The sequence below is a fragment of the Acanthopagrus latus genome, chromosome 19 (assembly GCF_904848185.1).
Source record: "Acanthopagrus latus isolate v.2019 chromosome 19, fAcaLat1.1, whole genome shotgun sequence".
NCBI classification, from domain to species: domain Eukaryota; kingdom Metazoa; phylum Chordata; class Actinopteri; order Spariformes; family Sparidae; genus Acanthopagrus; species Acanthopagrus latus.
In genome coordinates, this window is record NC_051057.1 from 203,504 (window position 1) to 216,596 (window position 13,093).

Below are 13,093 nucleotides of genomic sequence, written 5' to 3' on the forward strand. Positions count from 1 at the left end.
ACACATGACCATTTTGCTTATAAATCAGTCCTCTTTGCTTTCAAGTTAAAAACCTTTGCTTGCAAATCAGTCCTCTTTGCTTGTGAGTTACAAAGTTTTGTGACGTCACTGTTCCTACACTGTACCGTCAGCTGGAGGATGGACGGAGGGACGGAGAAGCCCGCAGCAGCCCACAAACACCCGCTATAAAGCAGCATAACAGACACATAAATCTGGGTTTGGTAATGTGCATGAATTTGTTAAATCATTCGCCACGTGTGTTTGTTGACATTATCGGCTGTAGTGAGAACGGGAGCCGGGAGGAGTAGTGGCAGCCCGCTACACAGTGGAAACTGGCACCACGTCAGTGGCAGTTTAGTAATCCACGGTCAGAGTTCTCCCCAGATGGTGGAACGACGGCGCTGCGCCACTGTACTCATTTTCAATGTTAGCTGCTTTATAGCGGGTGTTTGTGGGCTGCCGCAGTCTTCTCCGTCCATCCGTCCCCCGGCTGACAGTACCGTTGTGTGGGAACAGTGACGTTTTGGCACCATGAGTACCATGCAACATGTAAGGGATAATGCCCGACGAGGTATCCATAAACAGAAGTTAATGGACGACACGGAGGCCTAAGAACGGTCCAACGCGCAGTCTTTATTCAGCCGTGACTAGCAGAGACAACCATGTTGCTGCTAATCAGTGTGCTTGCAGCAGCAGCGCATTATAATTCATTACTTGTGTTGTTGTTGTTGTGAATGTACAGCAGGCTGTAGCAAGCAATATATAGCGCGATTCATTACTTATGGGAAACGTTTCAAGTGCAACAGGCTTGCCTCCAGGCAGCACAGCACGGGAGAAGTGGGTGTAATGCTGAAGACGTAGCTGGTGCTGGAGCCAGGTCAAACCAACCAATAGAAACTCTTCTCTCATCCACGAGCGTAGGCCCCGCCCATCAAGTGCAGTTGAATTCGCAAACAAAACTTTAGAACTTGCAAGCAAAGAGGACTGATTTGCAAACAAAACTTTGTAACTCACAAGCAAAGAGGACTGATTTGCAAGCAAAGGTTTTTAACTTGAAAGCAAAGAGGACTGATTTATAAGCAAAATGGTCATATGTTTTTACTTACAAACATTAGTTTTGATTAAAGTTGAAATATGTTCTCTCATTTTTTTTCAGTTGTAACCTATTCTGTTTTGATCTAAAAAAAAAAACTTACTCTTTTTTGCTCTCAAATCTCTTTTTTGGTTTCAAATCTATTTTATTTGATTGAATAATAAAGGAACAAAATTCTCTCCATAAAGACAGTGAAATCGGGCTTTCCTCACTGAAGTGTCCGCAAACCGGAAATGTTTGAAATTGCATTCCTGTTGGTGGAAAAAGGCACCACACCAGCTAATCAAAAATTACATGACAAGCCACGTGATTTGGTTGCTGAGGGACAGGGGAAGATGTGGGAGTGACAGGGCGGAAAAGTGAATGCAGCAGGTGCCGGTCACAGAGGCAGCGATAGAGATAGTGAGTTTTGAGAGTTGAGAGATTTGTGACATTTAGCGTGTTTGGAATGTATAGTTAGTGTGTTACATAGTGTTTAGTGTGTAGTGGAGTCCTTTTTTTGTTTAATGAGTCAAAACAATGAGGAGACAGCTGAATGTGGAGCAAGCAGTGCAGCTCTTCACTGAGTTCATGCAGACCAGATTCTGAGGCACTGCGTGCATTTAAATGTAAATAGTTACATGTAACTTTGTAAATTTTAAATACTTATGTACAAATTTAGTAAACAACAACTTATATTTACATCATAAGTAATAAAAATGGTTTGTTGAGCATATTTGTGGTTTTCACAGTAAAAAAAAAGAACTTTTTCCTACTCTCTAGGTCCACACTGTTAATATAGTCTGTCAAAATGAAAAAAATAACTGTACAGTCACACATGTGAGGTTTGTGCTGAAAATAATGACATCAAACAAGGCAAGGTAAATAGTTTTAAAGGTGAAATATATCTCCATAAATGCAAGGAATCTGTCTGTCTGTCTGTGTGTCTACGTGTGGGTCAAATATCTCTGCACATCAGGATCAGACTGACCTGAGATTCTCACCATGGCTGCTGCGTGGTTCAAGGGTGTGCAACGTCGCATTTGTTTGGACTACAATGATACCGTTAATAAATTATGTCATAAATGCTTTACCAATTCCACCAGCATTGCTAACCATAGCCACCACAGCCACGTGCGCACCAGAGCCAGTCACTGCAGAGCTCGATTCCACGACATACCTTAAGAAACCAGCGGATTTATACCTAAATTCGGTCCCGTTCTGTGCATCTAAACTGACTGCTGTCGATTAATGAGACTGAGCAAGTCCAGACCGATCCTGTTCCAGTCTGAGGAGATCCGGATACGCGAGAACAACAAAGTGGAAGCGGAATCTGTGGATGTTCGTGTGTCGCTAGCTGCAAGCCCAACCCCACAGCCCATCTCCCTTGTTGACGGACACAATGGCGGGTCCAAAACCGGACTTAGGGTAAATAATGTAATAATGAACTGGTGTAATCCTGGTGGTGACATCACACCTCATCGGAGGGAGAACCATCTGTTCATCAAGACAGAGAAGTGTGAGTTCCATGCCTCCACCCTCATGTTTCTCGGCCACATCATTGCCCAGGGTCAGGTGAGGATGGACCCTGAGAAGGTGAGAACGGTCTTGGATTGACCCAAGCCAGAGAGTAGTAAGCAGCTTCAGAGATTTTTGGGTTTTGCTAATTTCTATGGACGTTTCATCATAAATTACAGCCGCGTTGCTGCACCGCTAACTGCACTCCCCCCCCCCCACCGGGCCGTTTCTCTGGACTTCTGAGGGTGAAGGAGCCTTTTCGAAGCTAAAGAAAAGGTTCACCTCAGCACCTATTCTCACTCAGCCAAACTCCTCCCGACAGCCCCCAGAGGATAATAAACTTCCTCCATGTGCCTTTTTGTCCCATCGTTTATCTCCCATAGAGAAGAATTATGATGTCGGGAACCGTGAACTGCTGGCAGACAAAGCTGGCTCTCAAGGAGTGGAGACACTGGCTGAAGGGCGCAAAGCAGTCGTTCATGGTTTGGACCGACTATAAGAACCTAGAATACATCCATTCTGCCAAGCACCTTAACCCTCGTCAAGCCAGGTGGGCTCTCTTCTTTGGTTGTTTAAATTTTGCTCTCACCTACCGGCCTAGATCTAGAAATATCAAACCCGACGCACTGTAACGACTGTTTGAGAGGGAGGAGACAGCTGCGGAGCCAGACACCATCGCATCCAAGGCCTGTATTATCGGGGCAGCCACCTGGGAGATTGAGAGCGAAGTGAGGTGGCTCGCAGCACCAGTCGGACCCAGGTAATGGCCCTCCAGTTCATCTATTTGTACCCCATTCTGTCCAACAACCCGTATTGCAGTGGGGGCATTCCTCCAGACTCGCTGCCATCCTGGGTTGGCCTGCTCCCCGGCTTTCCTGCACAGGCGGTTCTGGTGGCCAGACATGAGGACAGATATGCAGACCTTTGTTTCAGCCTGCCTTGTATGCGCTCAGAATAAAGACTCCAACTGACCACCTGCTGGGTTCCTGCAGACTCTGCCCAAACCGCGGCACCCGTGGTCCCGCCTGTCGTTTTTTCTCTGGACTGCCACCCTCTGTAGGAATTACTGTTGTGCTCACGGTGGTGGACTGTTTTAGCAAATTTTCCAGTTCCCTGCCTCTGCCTAAACTACCCACAGCTAAGGAAACTGCTAAGCTCCTGGTTTCAGTCGGGCCAGGGGAGCTACCGTAAGCCTGGCCTCAGGGTTCCATCCCCAAGCCATCCTCCAGTCAATCAGAGAGGGCTAACCAGAATCTGGAGACCACCCTGCGCTGTTTGGCATCCTCCACCCCCACTTCCTGGTCTTCTCAGCTTCCGTGGGTGGAGTATGCCCACAGTACTCTGCCCACATCTGCCACAGGTCTGTCGCCCTTTCAATGTGTACATGGTTTTCAACCCTCATTGTTTCCCACTCAGGAGAGAGAGTTGGTCGTCCCGTCAGTCCAGGTTTACATCCGGAGATGTCACTGCACCTGGCACCGAGCCTGAGTCGCTCAGCTGAGAACCTTGGCCCCATATCAGCGCCATGCCAACAGTTGTCGCACCCCTGAACCCACCTATTCGGTTGCAGACAAGGTATGGCTCTTCACAAGAGATCTCCCATTGAAAGCTGTCTATAAGAAAGTGTCACCAAAGAATATTGGTCCCTTTGTTGTTGAGAAAGTTATCACCTGCATGACCGTTCATCTCCAGCTGCCCCGCACTCTCAGGGTCCACCCAGCCTTTCACGTTTCCCTGCTCAAAGCCGTCCTTATGAGCCCACTGCTTCCTCATGTGTGTGAATGTAGTTTTTGCTTTCTTTTGCCCCTTTTGGTGTGTTTTCATTTGGCGTCTGTCTCTGTGTTGTGCCCTATCTCTCTCCTGCTCTGGAAGCCACTGGTTGGCATGATGACTGGAGCTCCTGCCTACAAACCTGCAGCTCATCATCCTTCAATCAACGCACCCTTATAACCTAGGCCAAACCTTCCAGACCCTACCAGATCATTGAATCAGTTTGTGTGAAAATACGCCAGCCAAACCCGAACTTGCACTTGTGTTAAGTTACCTTTTGCTATTACTTTTTCCTTGTCTCGTCTCAGACCACCTGTCCTGAGCTTGGACCCAGTTCTGCCTGCGAGCACCGCTGACCTAGAGCCTTGGAGCCCAGACTCCACCTGCACTTTTTGACACCTCTGAACACCAGCCACTCAAACCATAAACTGTTGTGCTGCTTTCAATAAATTCACCTGTGTTGAAACACCTACTTTAGTCTGCATCTGAGTTCTGGTCACCGGTCCTGACACCATGTCATCTTCTGGTGTTTTGGCCACTGTGTTTTATCAAGTCCAAAGTCAATGCTGTTGCCTACCAGGAAATTTTAGAGCACTTCATACTTCCTTCTGCTGACAAGCTTTATGGAGATGCTTATTTCATTTTCCAGCACGGCTTGGCACCTGCCCACACTGCCAATAGTACCAATACCTGGTTTAATTACCATGGGATTATTGTGCTTAACTGGCCAGCACACTCACTTGACTTCAGCCCCATAAATTCATGGTTTATTGTCAAGAGGAAGATGAGAGACACAAGACCCAACAATGCAGAAGAGCTGGAGGCTGCTATAGAAACAACCTGGGCTCCCATCACACCAACAGTGCCACAGGCTGATCGACTCCATGCCAAGCTGCAAGATTAAAAAGGCAGGAACACACCGGCCCAATCATTGGACGTCTGAAGTGTTTGGAGAGTCTCGGATGAGGTCGGGAACAAATATGTTTGGTGTGTTCAGCTACATTGGAGGCTTTCAGAGCCGCGCAGATGTTGTCTGCTCCGACTAAAAATGCGAAGTCTGAGGAGGAGGGCCGTCGGACGTCTGAGCCATTGGATTCTCTGACTGGCGGTGTGCTAGCGAATCAGTGCAATATGTTGGAGGGTCGGAATACTGTGTGCGCATTGGTTTTCTACACACTCGTTCCGTCATTCCCCGTTGTCATGCTTTGCAGTACCAGCATGACCATTCAGGACAAATTAATTGTGTTCATTTGGTAATGCCTCGCTGCATGTTTAGTATGCAGCTGTTATCTGAAATAGTTAAGCTTCGTTTTGATCGAAAGTAAAGAGTTGCGTGCATAAGCCTCTTGTTTGCAACTCACAACACAGGCACCACCCGCTTATTGCATCTTGCACAAGCGCAAAACGTACACGCTACTGTGCAGTAAGCAGCATGTCGAAGTGGTTTCAATGCAACAAGAGGCAACAGAGCAGCTGGAGAGTGGTCGGATAAGGGAGTTGGACGTCTGGGCATGATCCCGCATCATCCAGCATGAGATTGATCACAACATGGAAGAACTTCAAGTTAGCATTACTCACATAGAAAACAGACTTAATCACAAGCAGCAAACTGTTATCAAAACAGTGGTGGAGAGTGTGGAAAAGGGACTTGGAAAAATGATAGCGCTTGATGCAAGTGGTGGTACAAGAAAAACTTTCATATTTTGCTACATACTCAACAAAGTCTGTACAGAAGGCAAAGTGGCTCTTGCAACAGCTGCGAGTGGCATCGCAGCTACACTACTGCCAAAAGGCACCACCTTTCATAGCAGAACTAAATGTCCTCTCATTCTCACTGATGAATCCACTTGCAGTGTGAGTGAACATGACAGCACTGCAACACTCACTAGGATGACAAACCTCATGGTCGCAGATGAAGTGACGATGATGGATCGCTGTGCATTAGATGCTGCAGACCGTACATTTCAGTGGCTCCGAGGATCAGCCAAACCATTTGGTGGCATCACAATGGTCTTCAGGAGCGATTGGATGCAAATCCTTGCTGTTATACCACACCGTAGCCGAACCGAGATCATAGAAAGGTGTTGCAAGAGCTCATACCTATGGAAAAATGTTGAAACTCTTCGTCTAGCAGAAAACATGAGGATCTCTCAAGCTGCAGAACATCAACAAGCTGAAGAAGACTTTGCCAAATTTCTCTTGGACCCTGGTGAGGCTAAAATTCCAGTAATGCCAGAAGAAGGTGAGTTTGCCATTAAACTCAATGATACACTGACAATCCCTGTTGATAATTTGAAAGACATTGTCCATTGGGTGTATAAGGACATGCTGTCCAACATGGCTATGTAAACGTGTTTTATGCCCAACTAACTCTGAAGTCGACATAGTAAATGAGTACATCACCAAGATTTTTCCAGGAGAAGAACACGTTTGCTACAGTGCAGATTCAGCAGGTCACCAAATCCCAACTGCTCCCATAGCAAACACTGCCACACCTCTTAATTGCAAAATCTGTAATTGGTATCAATGCCAGACACACTCTTCATTCCACGAAATACCCTCATACCATCTGTCAACATCTTTCCATTCACCTTAGGACGGAAACAGTTTCCAGTGAGACAATGCTTTGCGATGACTGTGAATAAGTCACAGGGTCAGTCTTTACAACGCGTCGGTGTTTTCTGCACAAGAGATTTCTTCAGCCATGGACAACTCTATGTTGCCGCCAGCAGAGTTGGCAGATCAAACAGACTTTGCATACTTGCTCTAGATCAGGGGTCGGCAACCTTTATCACTCAAAGAGCCATTTGGACCTGTTTCACACAGTAAAGAAAACACTGGGAGCCACAAAACCCTTTTGTAATATAACAGGGGTTTTTTTGTTTGGTTCTTTTTTGGCCTTTGTGCTATGTATAAACAAACTATAATGCGTTACATTTATGAAATCAATTAACGACTGCAGAGAAAATGAAATAACATTTCTGCATGCAACAAAACATTTTTAACTCAGAAAAAAAGACGCTCAATACTCAATGTCTATTTGAGTCCTTGTAGTAATGAAAAAAAAAACAAAAAAAAGCCGAACTTAAATTATCCACTGGCAGCAAACCAAAAATGCCGTCCTCTCTCTGTGTGCCGTTATCCTTTTACTGGCACCGTGCAGTCAGCTCTCAACCTGAATAATAAAATGTCTATTTCACTGAACAATGAAAAAATATGAATATATGCAAAATAATAGGCAATTAAAATATTTATCATATTTGGTCAATGTGATTTCTGCTCCTGAACCTCAGCGCACAGCGTCTGCACATCGGGGTTGTATGCCGTCACCTTCATCTTCACACAGGATTGTAAGCTGTCATCTGTGAGGCATGTGCGATGTTTGTTTTTAATAAAGTTCATGTTGGAGAACACCTGCTTACATACATATGTGGATCCAAAGATCGACAGGACTCCAAGTGCATACTTTTTCATGTTAACATAAATGTCGTGTACAGCATTCCAAGTTTCGAACATAAGTTTGTCTGGTTTGGGAAGGTTCTCAATATCACACCATTTGAGATTCTGAGCAAGAACGGCCTTCTGACGTGAAACATCTTCAAGGTCCGCTGTCAAGCACTTGAACTTTGACACCCACATGTCTTTGTCGGCTATGTCAGCCAGTTCCATCTCAAGATCAGGTGGACTCACACCTGGAAATGCTGTCATATTCAACAGGGATGGATCGAGGCTTAGGGGAGTGACAGGGAAAGATAATGTGGTTTTTTCCTCTCTGAACTCACTGAATCGTTTCCCAAACGTTGTTTGCATTGCGATGACTGCAGAATGTAGATACTCCAAATTCATCATGCAAGCTTCTTTGAACTCTCTCAAACTGGGGAAGTGTGGCAGTGTACCTTTCTGTAAATCTCTGGCAAGCACTGTCAACTTGCACTCGAATGCCAAAACCTCCTCCAACATGTGCAGGTCTGTACGTCCTCTACCCTGAAGAGCTGTGTTCAGCGTGTTCAGGTGCGCTGTCATGTCTACAAAGAAGTGTAGCTTTTACAGCCACTCTGGCTGTTCCAGCTCAGGAAATGTGAGCCCTTTGCTGCCCAGGAAGGTTTTCACTTCTTCCAGACACGCGGCAAAGCGTTTCAGCACCTCACCTCTGGACAGCCACCAGACTTTGTTGTGCAGCAGGAGATCAGAATACGTGCTTTCCAGCTCGTCCAGTAACGAACGCAACTGATGGTGATTTAAACCTTTCGCCATTATTCTACTGACAATCTGAATGACAACATTCATTACTTCTGTGCATACCGGAGGAAATGTTTGAGCGCACAGTGCCTCTTAGTGCAGGATGCAGTGAAAAGTCAGCAACTTTCTGTCCAGCAACTTCTGCAGTAAAACCACAAAGCCCTTGTGGGCTCCTGTCATACTCGGTGCCCCTTCTGTAGCCACTGACACCAGGTGGGTGGGGTTTATTCCTTTGGCTCTTAAACAATTCAAGACAGCCTCACAGACATCCTCCCCCCGTGTTTGGCCTTTTAGTGGTATCAACTCAATCATTTCTTCCTGTGGCCCAGCAGAGGTTACATACCGGAAGAACAGCGCTATTTGTTCATATCACCTTTGTCTTTAGATTCATCACAGGCAATTGAGTAGGCCACAGCTGAATTTATGTCTTTAATTTGCTGTCTGGTGATGTCTTCTGCCATTTTTATGGTTCTGTCTTTGACAGTCTTTGCAGAGAGGGGCATATCCCTGATTTTCTGCACAATTTCACTCGTTTTTAAAGTCCGTGAATAGATGTTCTGAAATCTTAATGAAAGATTCTTTTATATATTCTCCACCTGTGAACGGCTTCCCGTGCCTGACTATTTCCTGAGCGGCAACAAAACTAGCATATGTACTTTAAATTGCTGACTTCATCCACTTCTTGAAGTGATTTTTGCTCGGATCAGCCTTCCGTGTCAGTTCCGAAACGGCTTGTTTCTCTCATCTCCATCCGGATATTTTTGAGCAAAGGCTGCGTGTTTGTCCTGGAAATGTCTTGGGACATTTGACTTTTTGTTGTTAACTAGTTTCTCATAACATATTAAGCACACTGGTAAACCAGTCTTGTCAGCAGTGAAAGCAAATGAATCTGCCCACGTAGCATTGAACGTCCTGTTTTCTTCAGACACGTTTCTTTTCTTTGAATTCTCCATAGTTGGCCTACCTGGGGTCGAAAAGTTCAAGAAACCGCACAGTGGCGGGTGTCGCACATTGGAGGTTGTGACGTGTATTAAGGGCGAAACACGTTTTATTTAGATGTTACAAGATCGCCATAATCTTCATAGAATTACATTTTGAAAATGAATGAATGAAAATAAAATACATTTTAATTAAATACTCATTAATTATTTTCAAAAGCTGAGCCACATCAGAGGGATCAAAGAGCCGTATGCGGCTCCGGAGCCGCGGGTTGCCGACCCCTGCTCTAGATGAAGAAACAAAGGACAAAGCGTCACTTTCTGAGCACTGTTGTTAAATTACAGACGTGCTGACACAGTTAACATACTGACAAGAAACCATTTAACACAGTTCTCTCAAAGTTCATATTTCAGCCCAGAAAAATGAACCTACCAGACTAAGTATTAGTAAATAACCTGTTTGGACTCCACTGTCAGCCATATAAATGATTCTGAATGAGGTACTACTCAACGTAAAGCTGTGAAGTTCATGTTTCAGCCCAGAAAAATGAACCTATCAGACTAAGTACGAGAAAATAACCTGTTTGGACTAGACTGTCAGCCATACAAATAATTCTGAATTAGGTACTACTCAACGTAAAGCTGTGTGTACCGTAAAATACCAAATAATAACTGGGGCATTTATTTGTTTCAATCATTTAATAAACCAGGCGTTTATTTGGGACCAGGTGGCAATTTGGGACAGGTGTTTAATTCCTTTCTCTCAAAAATCGGAGATGAAAATGTCACAAACTTCTCGAGCTTCTCTGTTAATTCTCTGGCATGCTTCTGGGCAATAGTTGTACGTCTTCTGCAAGTGAAGTTGTTGCGGGGGAGGAAACTATTCAGCCGACCAGCACTCATGGCAAACTCCTCATCTCTGCTGTCACTCACTGTGGCGCACATTTGTTTCTCCATCACCCTGACCATTTTACGGGACACTCTCTCATGGTGTGCCCGTTTGCTGATAACCCAACCCTGCATGTTTATCTCAAGCTCCCCGCTAGCCTTCTTCCTCCCACCACCAGGCAGCCTGGCCCTGTTGCTGTCCTCCTCGGACAGATGCTGATGCTCAGTTTGATTTTTTTCGCCAATCTCTCACTCTCTTTGGGTCAGCAGAGAAACGTCTAGCGGCTGCTTCTCCCAAATATTCATCTGCATATAATTTCATGTCAGGGTTCTCCCCAGACAATGGAACGGTGGCACAGCGCCGCTATACTGCTATCTCAGCGCTACTATACTAATTTTCAATATTAGCTGCTTTGTAGCGGGTGAGGGTGACGAGCAAGCGTCCGTCCGTCCAGTCCCCCAGTCCGATGAATGCGACCATCTCTTCACCCCTGTCCAACGGTAGCGACCCCCGCCTGGTACGACAATAGCGATAGCGGGTGAGGGTGACAAGTATCCGTCCGTCCGACGATAGCGACTAACTGTGGCCACCCCGTCCGATCTACCGTCTCTAACCAGATTTAGCCTTCAAAACACTTTCAAATATCATGCTGTTGCATTAATATTTTTGCTTTTTCTCAATGGCTAAAAAAGTAAAAGGCACCAGTAGTGATACTTTCACATTAGTGGAATGGGGTTCAACTCCCTACAGCAGTGGTGTCAAACTGATCCAGTAAAGGGCCATGTGGCTGCAGGTTTTCATTCAAACCAAGCAAGAACACACCTGTTCCAAATCAGTTGTGGTCTTGCTTGGTTGGCTGATTGGTTGGCTGATCCAAATCAGGTGTGTTCTTGCTTGGTTGGAATGAAAACCTGCAGCCACATGGCACTTTACTGGATCAGTTTGACACATATGCCCTACAGTGTCCTTGCTGAAAGCCAAAATATACGAAAACACAATAGTTATCAATCTACACATTTCACAACAAACCTAAATGTCCCTTACATCCAACCTTCAAACACAGCCTCATTTGGCTATCCATGAAAAAACGAATTAACCTCACCCACTTTTCTACAGCATACATACTTCCTACGGGCACTGCACTAGCATATTATGATACAAAAACTAATTTACACTTCATGTTAACAAATCCAACAAATGAAACTAAAATACAAATGATAACACATTTAAAGTACCATTTAAAAAAAAAAAAAAAAAAAAAAAAAAGATTAGTCGTCTACTTTTTGTGTGTTTGCTCCAGAGAAGTCATGGTTCTTTATATCGTCAGAGTAGGCTTTAGTTGCCACACAACTGCTTGTACTATTGCTGAGTGATATGTGGAAACATTATCTTTAAAGTAGAATGTTTTCTGAACAAACATTCTCATCGTAGGGCACATCTATGGGGAGTTGGAGCATGGTTGCAAGACCTTCCATAACCAGCGATACAAGAACACTCCAAGGCTACTCACGCGGAACCATGCTGTGTGGCATGGTAGAATACCATTACACTTACATGCCTTGGCACTTTTGAAGTTTCTCACCGCGGAGCCATTCACACCGAGAGACACTACAAAGTAATTCATTATATTCCCATACCTAATTTCAGCCAATTTCTACATTCAATGATAGCTGATGGATGATGATACAAAAAAAACATCCGTTCGCCACAGTGTAGCTGCTGAATTACTAAATGTCATTACCTGTTGACATCACAAGCAAACAATCCTAGCTTTCAGCTGGTAAAACAAGTACAACTGCTTTCAAACTGGAGGTAAAAAAGTAGGCAGAGCAGCATGAGGTCAGTAGGCCCACCATGGCTATGTCACAGTCTAACAGTGGCAGTCGGTTGCTGTGTTTGTGTTGTCCCCATTTGTCTTCCCCAACTTTTTCCCTCACCTGCTCCTGTTTACCTGTGTCTGGATCTGTGGGAATGGCAGCAGTGTCGGCAACAGTGGAGAGACGCACCTGCAAATCATTCCACTCATCATCCCCTGCTACATAGCCCCGGTCTAGTCTCCACTCCTGCGCCAGATTGTTCCACCAGTCACAGTGGCTTAATCAAGGGCCATTATGTTAGTTTTGTGATTTCCTAGAATCATAATTCTATGTTCCACGGATATCCTTGTGTGTTTTTTTTTTGGTGAGCTCCATCTCATGATTGTGTTTTTTGTTTCTACCTCGTGGAAGAAAAACTCCAGCGCCTCTCCATTCTGGCTTTCAGAGTTCCACCTGAGCAGCTCCTAGATGACCTTGCCTGCCTGCCTGCCTGCCTGACCACCTGCCGACCCCTCCACGAACGTTCTGAGTTAAAATAAATTCTGTTACCCCCGACCGCTTTCTCTGCATTTGGGTCTTGACAAAGACTTGCCATAACAGGTTATATCGGTTTAAAGGATGACTCCTGGATAATGTTTTGATAGTTTGACTTTTCTGAACGACACTTTTTTGCAGAAAGTGCACTACAACAACAGGTCTTTAAATATATTATCTAACTTCAGGGATGCAATCTTCTCCTTTGTCAAAAACTTGCATCTATATTATCACAATGCAACTCAAACATCAGTCCTTTGCTCTCAGATTGTCGTGTGTTATGCAAGTAACAACTTATATAGCCTTGGGCTACTAT

The 13,093-nt window shown here is 45.0% G+C and overlaps 1 protein-coding gene across 1 annotated transcript in view; it reads right to left on the reverse strand.

The window, feature by feature from the left end:
- The window catches only part of LOC119009027 (calcium/calmodulin-dependent 3',5'-cyclic nucleotide phosphodiesterase 1A-like), a gene marked incomplete at its 5' end in the record, with an annotated part of 100,730 nt that overhangs the window by 47,595 nt on the left and 40,042 nt on the right, over positions 1-13,093 (reverse strand). The gene's annotated exons all lie outside the window — the stretch shown is intronic.